Source organism: Tursiops truncatus, chromosome 2 (assembly GCF_011762595.2).
Source record: "Tursiops truncatus isolate mTurTru1 chromosome 2, mTurTru1.mat.Y, whole genome shotgun sequence".
NCBI lineage: Eukaryota > Metazoa > Chordata > Mammalia > Artiodactyla > Delphinidae > Tursiops > Tursiops truncatus.
Window position 1 is genome coordinate 74788381 of NC_047035.1, and position 8969 is coordinate 74797349.

At 43.2% G+C, this 8969-nt stretch overlaps 1 long non-coding RNA gene across 2 annotated transcripts in view; it reads left to right on the forward strand.

Moving 5' to 3' along the window:
• The window catches only part of LOC109552287 (uncharacterized), a 91703-nt gene that overhangs the window by 78429 nt on the left and 4305 nt on the right, over positions 1–8969 (forward strand). For both annotated transcript variants that reach the window (XR_012329412.1, XR_012329413.1), the window contains one exon: positions 1110–1214. This is a non-coding gene — a long non-coding RNA (uncharacterized lncRNA). The remainder of the gene's footprint in view (positions 1–1109; positions 1215–8969) is intronic.

Here is an 8969-nt window from a genome sequence, read left to right on the forward strand (position 1 = left end):
CAGGTTCAGATTCTTCTTTTGTGAAGCCTTCCCAGCCATCATGGGGAAGAGCAACCTTTCCTTCCTCTAAACGCCTTTAAGTCTTACTGTTCATGCTTTCATGACATTTGGCCATAAATGATTTGGGGGCAACTCAAGTACTAACTAACTAACTAACCAACTAACTAACTCTGAAGTCTTTGGCTTCTCTAGTCTCCAAAGGTCATCCTTCCCTTCAGTGTTTAAAATCACAAAAGTCCAAGCTCGGATCCTGATCCACCACTGAAAGTTCAGCTGTAGACTGGTTCCCCACCCATGTAATTCCCAGAGGATGCTTACATTTTCTGCCTAGCCCTGCTGGTTCTGGAGCTCTGCGGGACCTCTGGCCATCTTGTGACCAGCTTCTCCAACTGCTACTGCTTTCCCCATACCTCCTCACCCCAAGTACAGACGAAGACCCCTGTATTATCTGTCCAAGCACATCACAGACCAGCACGTACTGAAGCTTTGGGATAATAGGAAGGACTTCTAGTATAGGAAAGAGGGAGGAAAACCCCATAAAACGAGATACAGGAAATTATTATTCTTGGAGCCCACCAGCCATATATACCTAGACAGGGTTTTTGGTTTTTTTTTTCTTTTACACTTTCCTCATCCCTCATTCTGCTGCCACATGGCCACAAAACCTACCTTCTGCCATGTAGTACCCTTGCCTATATCTCTCTCTGCTCCTTTCATCCCTGGGTGCAGGACCCTGATCTTTGAGACCCAGCAAGAAGGGAAAACCCCATTTTAGCCCCAGGCTCACTTCTCAGGACACATCTTTTTCTGCAGAGATGGATCTCACTCCATAATGCAAGCCATTTCAATGTCATGAAAGAGAGCAGTGTACCTCTCTCTGTCTTAACCATTGAAGACACTATTTTGGCTTTGCTGCCATAAAGCCATTGGAATGTTTTCCCAAACAAACATAGTCTGTTCCCCAAATTGCATCTGAAAATTGCTGATAAGTTTAAAATAACTTATTCTGGCTTTTAGACATTACATTTTCAAAAATTGGGGGGTTCAATCACATTAGAACACTTCATCACACATATTTTTTTTCTTTAAATATGTTTTCTATCTTACAGAAATCAGCAGAATGGTAAAGCATCTAGGAGGAGATTGGTGGTGCCGTCTAAGGGAAGACCAGGGGAGTCTGTCCCTCCCTTCTGAAGCTCCGAGAGTGTCTGGAGGTGGGTGTGTTGTGTTTCAAGAGAGTCACACTAACAAAAATGTACTTAGAAGTGATGAGCATTTCAGAATGACATTTGGTTAATTTGCATGAGAGATAGGACTGCTAACCAGAAATGCTCTGCCCAGTCTATTCCCTCCCTCAGCCCTATTCCTCCCAGTCAGAACCACTCCCTGAGATCTCACTGACCCTTTGTAAAAGAAAAGTGTGTTCTTCCATCTCAGTCAGTGGATGTCTAGCATGGAGAAGTCTTGGGAAGCAAGCAGTACCTCAGAAAGAGTTAAAAATTCCTCCCTAGTCATTCTGCCTGTCAGGGAGTAGGCAGGGGCCTGCTCACTGGATGAGCCCAGAGTCATCCAAAAGAGCAGGGGCGGCCGGCCACTCCCTGGGTAAACTCATCCTTCCTGGGACAGAGCCCCTGGGAACTGAGATAATGGCAATCATGAGGTGTGCTCCCCTCCTCCACCGCTAGGGGTCTGCCATGAGCTGGCGAGGAAGGCAAGTCATGGACACAGTAAAAGGTGAGAGACACCGGGAGGTACTCTAAGTGGTTGATTACTTACAAAGAACCTAGAAATGAGGGAAATGGATGGTTCCAATCAGTGGTTCTTAACGTTTTTGAGTCACAAAGTCATATGAGAATTTGACTCTTCCCATCCTCACCCTAATCTACATAGACACACCATTTCACATATATTTCAAGGGTTTTCCCAGAATACCCTGGAGTTCATCTGTGGACCTTCTGCTCAAAACCGTAAACCCCTGGAGGGCAAGGACTGGGCTTGTTCGCTGATGTGTGTCCAGTGCCTACCTGAAGTGTCCAAGATGAAGGAAGTGTCAGTAAATGTTGAGAGCTAAAAGGCAAAAGCAAACCTGCGCTTGCCTAGCAGAAGCCAGGCCAGGGTGTGCAAACACCAGTGGCATCAGTGCCATGAGGGGCTTTGATGGTGACATCCCTGTCACTATTCTTCTTGACATTTAAAGCCAGGGCTGCTGAACTGTGAACTCTTCACTCTTCTGACCCTCTGGTCCTGACCTAGTGTGGTGACCTGAGACATGTACGGTCAATGATGGTCTGGAGAAGAGATAAGTGACATTTTGAGGATTCTCACACTGCTACCTGGTTTTTGCAATGGTTTTGATATCAGTTTATTCTAAAGGCTTCTTTGAAGTCATCATTCAGCTGCATTTACTGAGCATCTCGGGGTCTACTGTGTTTCAGGAGGGTGCTTGATAAATGCTGAGGACTGAATCACCATAACACCTGGTCTGGGTCACTTCAAAGTCCTCTGCTACTGCCAGCGAGGGAACAAGAGGAGCCACTGTAACCACTACCACTTTCAGAAACTCCTACATCACTGGTCTGCTATGAGCCATGCTGAACACAGTCAAGTTGCTCATAGAACCTACTCCTAGGCCAGTTAAGTTCAGAAAGGGATGGGGCTCCATAGTAAAGAGAACTGAGCCCCAAAATATCAGAAGCTTTAATGAAAAAGGTCTGTCAATTCAGAAGCCCCAAAACTCACAGATTCTTCCAAAGAACTGCCAGAATGGAAGACACACAGTGCACCAAAGATTTGGTGCTGAGCATAGCCCACCAGTTCACACACTTTCTTCCCTGTGTTAAGCTCCCTGTTAGGGATTCCATAGTCCTTTCCTGAAACTTATCCTCAGGCTGGGGCCACTGTCAGATCTATTTTTATGTCCTTAAATCTACAAGAAGATTAGAGTTTCAGTCCCTTTGAACCCCTGGGAGAGTCCTCACTTTATATGCAAATTGGTATATGCAAATAGATATGAGGGGGCACTTCTTAGCTCTGCTGCAGCATTCAAGGCACTAATTAACATAAGTGGATGCTCTGGGGTGTGACCTTAGGAAGCATGTCAATGGTGCCAGGTGGAGGATGGGTGTTATCTGCTCTTCCCAGATGTACTGGAACCCCAACTCGTGCCCAGCCAAGATATGCTGCTGGTCTAGCTTAGTAGCAGACATTTTGCCTTATTTCTGTAAATGACTAATGACTTTCTCTTCATTCTTGTTCTTCATAACCTCTCCATATATTTGGCACTGTTGACGCTCTTGCCATCTTGGATTTCTCCTCCCCTGCTTCTTAACCCTGCACGGTTCTGTTTCTGTTGGTTTGCTTTCTGACTATTCCTCTTGTTCCCCATGGTGATTTAACCAAGGGCTTTCCCCGAAGCTTCATCCTTTTTTCCTTCTCTACATAAACTTCTCCAGCGTGTACGGTTTCATATCCACTTGCTTGCTTGCTCACTCACTCACTGAGCCTCTCTCACGTCCCTTATGTGGTACTAGGCTTAGAGAACACCAAGATGAATAAAATCTAGTTTCTGCCTTCAGGGAGTCATATAATTGATAAGTGGTAACTTGACCCAGTGCCTGGCTCCTTCTACTCACATTCCAGTGCTCATTGCCCTCTGTCTCAAGACTGTAAGTTATTTATGCATGCTCAGTCTTAATCTCACATGACTCCTTTGCCTGTAACTCCAGCTTTCATTGATTTTCTTCAACAAACTGCTCTAGTCAGGAGAGCTGTTTGGTTTTTTTTTTAATTGAAGTATATTTGATTTACAATGTTGTGTTAATTTCTGCTGTACAGCAAAGTGATTCAGTTATAGACATTATTTTTTATATTCCTTTCCATTATGGTTTATCACAGGATGTTGAATATAGTTCCCCGTGCTATACAGTAAGACCTTGTTGTTTATCCATTTTTTAAAATGTATGTATCTATTTATTTATCTATCTATTTTTTGTGGCTGTGTCGGGTCTTAGTTGGGCATGTGGGATCTTTTGTTGTGGCGTGACGGCTTTTCATTGTGGCATGCGGGCTTCTCTCTAGTTGTGGCATTCGGGCTCCAGAGCATGCGGGCTCTGTAGTTGGGGTGCGCAGGCTTAGTTGCCCCGCAGCATGTGGGATCTTAGTTCCCCAACCAGGGCTCGAACCCACGTCCCCTGTATTAGAAGGCAGATTCTTAACCACTGGACCCCCAGGGAAGTCCCTCCATTTTATATATACTAGTTTGCACCTGTTAACCCCAAACTCCCAATCCATCCGACCCCCACCCCACCTCCCCCTTGGCAACCACAGATCTGTTCTCTATGTCTGTGAGTCTGTTTCTGTTTCATAGATAAGTTCATTTGTGTCATATTTTAGATTCTATATATAAGTGATATCATATGGTATTTGTCTTTCTCTTTCTGACTTACTTCACTTAGTATCATAATATTAGGTCCGATCATGTTGCTACAAATGGCATTATTTTGTTCTTTTTTATGGCTGAGTAGTATTCCATTGTATATCTTTTTTATCCATTTATCTGTCGATGGACATTTAGGTTGATTCCATGTCTTGGCTATTGTGAATAGTGCTGCTATGAACGTAGGGGTGCATGTATTTATTTATTTATTTATTTGGCTGTGCTGGGTCTCAGTTGCGGCACGCGGATCTTCATTGTGTTTTGTGGGATCTTTAGTTGTGGCATGCGGGATATTTAGTTGCAACATTTGAACTGTTAGTTGCGGCATGTGGGATCTAGTTCCCTGGCCAGGGGTTGAACCCAGGCCCCCTGCATTGGGAGCATGGAGTCTTAGCCACTGGACCACCAGGGAAGTCCCGCATGTACCTTTTAGAATTACAGTTTTGTCTGGATATCTACCCAGGAGTGGGATTGCTGGATCATATGGCAACTCTATTTTTAGTTTTCTGAGGAACCTCCATACTGTTTTCCATAGTAGCTGCACCAACTTACATTCCCACCAGTGGTGTATGAGGGTTCCCTTTTAGGAGAGCTGGGTTTTATTCCTTCAACAGTTTTATTACCTTGGGTAACTCATTTGACCTGTATTGGATTTAATATCTCTATCTGCGGAATGAGAAGGTTGTAGCACCGGGATTCTTTCATCTCCAAAATTCTATGATCATTTACAATTGGAGGGAGGTAGTGGCTAATACAAAACAGCAATTATATAGTGAAGCTAATGCTTTTTTAAAAAAACTTATGAGCAGCATCCTCATGGGGATTGCTAGCACATCATAAAATTGTTTGCTGGGTCTGGAAAATATTTGTCCTTGTCACTTATTATAATTAGCCAGTCGCAAGAGCTATTAACATGTTCAGGTAAGAGGAAGGCAGGCATGGGAGTGGCTGAAGTTAAAGCAGGATTAGGTGGCCGCCTTAAACTTTCTGGAAGGATTGTCCTCATATAGGTACTGTTCTGAGATCATTGATCTTTATAGTAAGTTTGTGCCTTTATCCGTAAATTTATACATGTTATTCATATTAAATAAATTTCTATAGAGTAAGAGTTCTGCTTCAGATCTTATAAAAAAACTTCCTGATTAGAAAAATGATATTATTTCCTTAGTCATTGATACTTTGAATTAAAAAAAACAGATCCATTCAAGCTAGTTGACTCAAGGGGTATGTGTACATATGTGAAAGGATGAACTAGTAAATGGCAATGAAAATGGATCACACGCAGCACAGTTGAACCTCCCAAATGTAAGATTGAGCAAAAGATGCCAGACACAAAACAACACATACTATATGGATCCATTTATATGAATTTCAAAAACAGGCAAAACTAACCCATGATGTTAGAAATCAGGATAAAGGTTACCTTTGGGATGGAGGAAAGGAGTTAGAGAGGGACTTCTGGGGCACTATCTCATGACCTAGGTGGTGGTTACACCGGTGTGTTCACTTTATGATAATTCATTGAGCTTGTGAGTTGTGTGCTTGTCTGTGTATGTGTTATATTTAAATTTAAAAAGTTAGGACTTCTTGGTGGCACAGTGGTTAAGAATCCACCTGCCGATGCAGGGGACATGAGTTTGATCCCTGGTCCGGAAAGGTCCCAAATGCTGCAGAGCAACTAAGCCCGTGCGCCACAGCTACTGAGCCTGCGCTCTAGGTCCCGCGAGCCACAACTACTGAGCCCACGTGCTGCAGCTACTGAAGCACACGCCCCTAGAGCTTGTGCTCCGCAACAAGAGAAGCCACTGCAGTGAGAAGCCTGCGCACCGCAACAAAGAGTAGCCCCCGCTTGCTGCAACTAGAGAAAGGCCACGTGCAGCAACAAAGACCCAATGCAGCAAAAAATAAATTAAATTAAAAAAAAAAAAAAGCAGAAACAAATTCCTACAAATTTCCAAGTTCCCACTGGGAACCTTTAGCCAAGTACTTCCATTCTCAGCCCACAGAAGTCACTTCCTTCTTCTAGGCCTCCTCATCCTCTGTGTGGTTGGTACACTTGTCTGCCTGTCTTCCCCAAGAGACAGCAAATGCCAGTGAGGGCAGAAAACTCGGTATTGTTAATTTTGGGTCCCCTACCCTCTTTCTCCTAGGAACCTACATTAGTGTGACAAAACAAAATTATTTTTAAGGCAGGACAAGAAAATTTTAACCATCACCATTTTCTCTGCCATTTGACCCACTCCTCCCTCCTCTTTAGTGTGCATTGTGCATCTGCATTATACATTAACTAGATCCCCTTAGAAGACACAGGAATGATGCCGAAAACTCAGCTTCTCTGTACACCAGTGCCAAATTGAATTGAAACTGGAGGGAAGGAGGCAGGGCACAACCTTTGTAAGAATGACATAGCCCGAGGACATGACATAAACTGAGTAGAACCAAATGGATCCAAGATGGCGGACAAGTCAACTTTTTCCACTAGACGTTGAGCCTCAGTATCAGCAAGCTCACATCAGCAAGCTAAATGACACACCCACAGGCATCATGACAGTTCCAAGACCGACCATAAGGATCAAAAAGTGGGCGGTGGGCTTCCCTGGTAGCGCAGTGGTTGAGAATCTGCCTGCCAATGCAGGGGGCACGGGTTCGAGCCCTGGTCTGGGAATATCCCACATGCCGCGGAGCAACTAGCCCCGTGAGCCACAACTACTGAGCCTGCGCGTCTGGAGCCTGTGCTCCGCAACAGGAGAGGCAGCGACAGTGAGAGGCCCGCGCACCGCGATGAAGAGTGGACCCCGCTCGCCGCAACTAGAGAAAGCCTTCGCACAGAAATGAAGACCCAACACAGCCATAAATAAAATTTTCTAAAAAAGCAAAATTCCTTAAAAAAAAAAAATTGGGCGGTGGCCCAATTCCTGGAAATCCCCACCCCTTCCTAAAATACCTGGAATATTCCTCCCACTCATTAGCCTATGAAATTACCCACCCCTATAAAAACTGACAACCCCATACCTGGTGCCTTTCTCACCTTCTGAGGTGGCCCACACTCTGTCAGTGGAGTGTGTTTCTCTCTAAATAAATCCACTTCTTACCTATCACTTTGTCTCTCACTGAATTCTTTCTGTGATGAGACATCAAGAACCTGAGCTTCATTAAGTCCTGAAACCAGGTGTGTGATCTCAGTTGGAAGACTGTGGGTTTTGGCCGGGTTTGAGTCCTGGCCGAGTGGGTTGCAGTCCCAATCTGAGGTGCACAGTTTCAATTCCACTTCAAAGACATGGTTCCCAGTTCCTTAAGAAAGACTTGCTGGGTCACAAAGCTGGCCAGAGTCTGATTTAAATTTTTAAGGCTAAAGATGTATATATTGATACCTTTAATATTTATATACCTATACATACTTTAATATTTATATGCATTTCAAAGAACAAATGTAGAACTCACAAGTTTTCTAAAGTAGATGTCTAAGAAAAGGGAGAGGAGAGACAGCTTTTCCCTTTTAAGCCTTGTTGATGAAAAATTAATCAGTCAATCTAAGAAAGAAATGCAAAATTTTATTGGAGCCAAATTTGAAGATTATAACTTGGGAAGAGCATCTCAGAAAGCTGTGAGAACTGTTCTCCCCATTAGAAGTCAAGGCACAGTTATATAATTTTTTTGAGACAGAAGACTGCACATCAAATAATGTATTATTGACAGTTTACATGATCCAGATCTAAACGTCATCATGGTGGGTAATGTGACCCCTTACAAGATCAAGAAGTCATGCTATCTTTGTAGGAGTTGTCGTGTTGATGCTGGGAGAATGTTGCTCTTTATGGTTAAGCAGGTATTCCTGCCAATGGGGAAGGTCTGGTGATGCATAATGCAGACACACAGTGCACAGTGCGGGAAGAGAGGAAGCCAAAGGGCAGAGAAGAATTTTTTATGTTTAAATTTTTTGTCTTGCCATAAAATACGAATTTTATTTCACAGTGAATTTTATTTCACTTTACCTGTATTTGCCCTTATACAGCCCACTGGGAGCCCATTCCTGCAATGCTGTTTGCTTCTACAAGCTTTTTCAGCTACAGGTAAATGTCTGTGCTGGACCAGGTGCAAATCAAAGTGAGCACACCTGACTCCTGTCTGATGGAGCTCACCCACACAACTGACAGATAAACATAAATCAAAGTGAGGATTACCTTTGGCAGGAGAGTTTTTTTGTTTCTAATCCTTAATTTTTAACTATGAAAATACACAGTAATTGTAAAATTTCCACCAGTACAGAAGTGTATAAAAGAAACCATGAGAGTTTTACCAGCCAGTTCTACTCTCCAGCAGCAAACGTTGTTAATTAAGTAATTTATGCTTATAGAACATACGCATATTTATTCATACACACTTAACTTTTATTGTACAGCAATGTGACTCAGTTATACATATACATATATCCACTCTTCTTTAGATTCTTTTCCCATATAGGTCATTACAGAGTACTGAGTAGAGTTCCCTGTGCTATACAGTAGTAGGTCCTTATTAGTTATCTATTTTATAT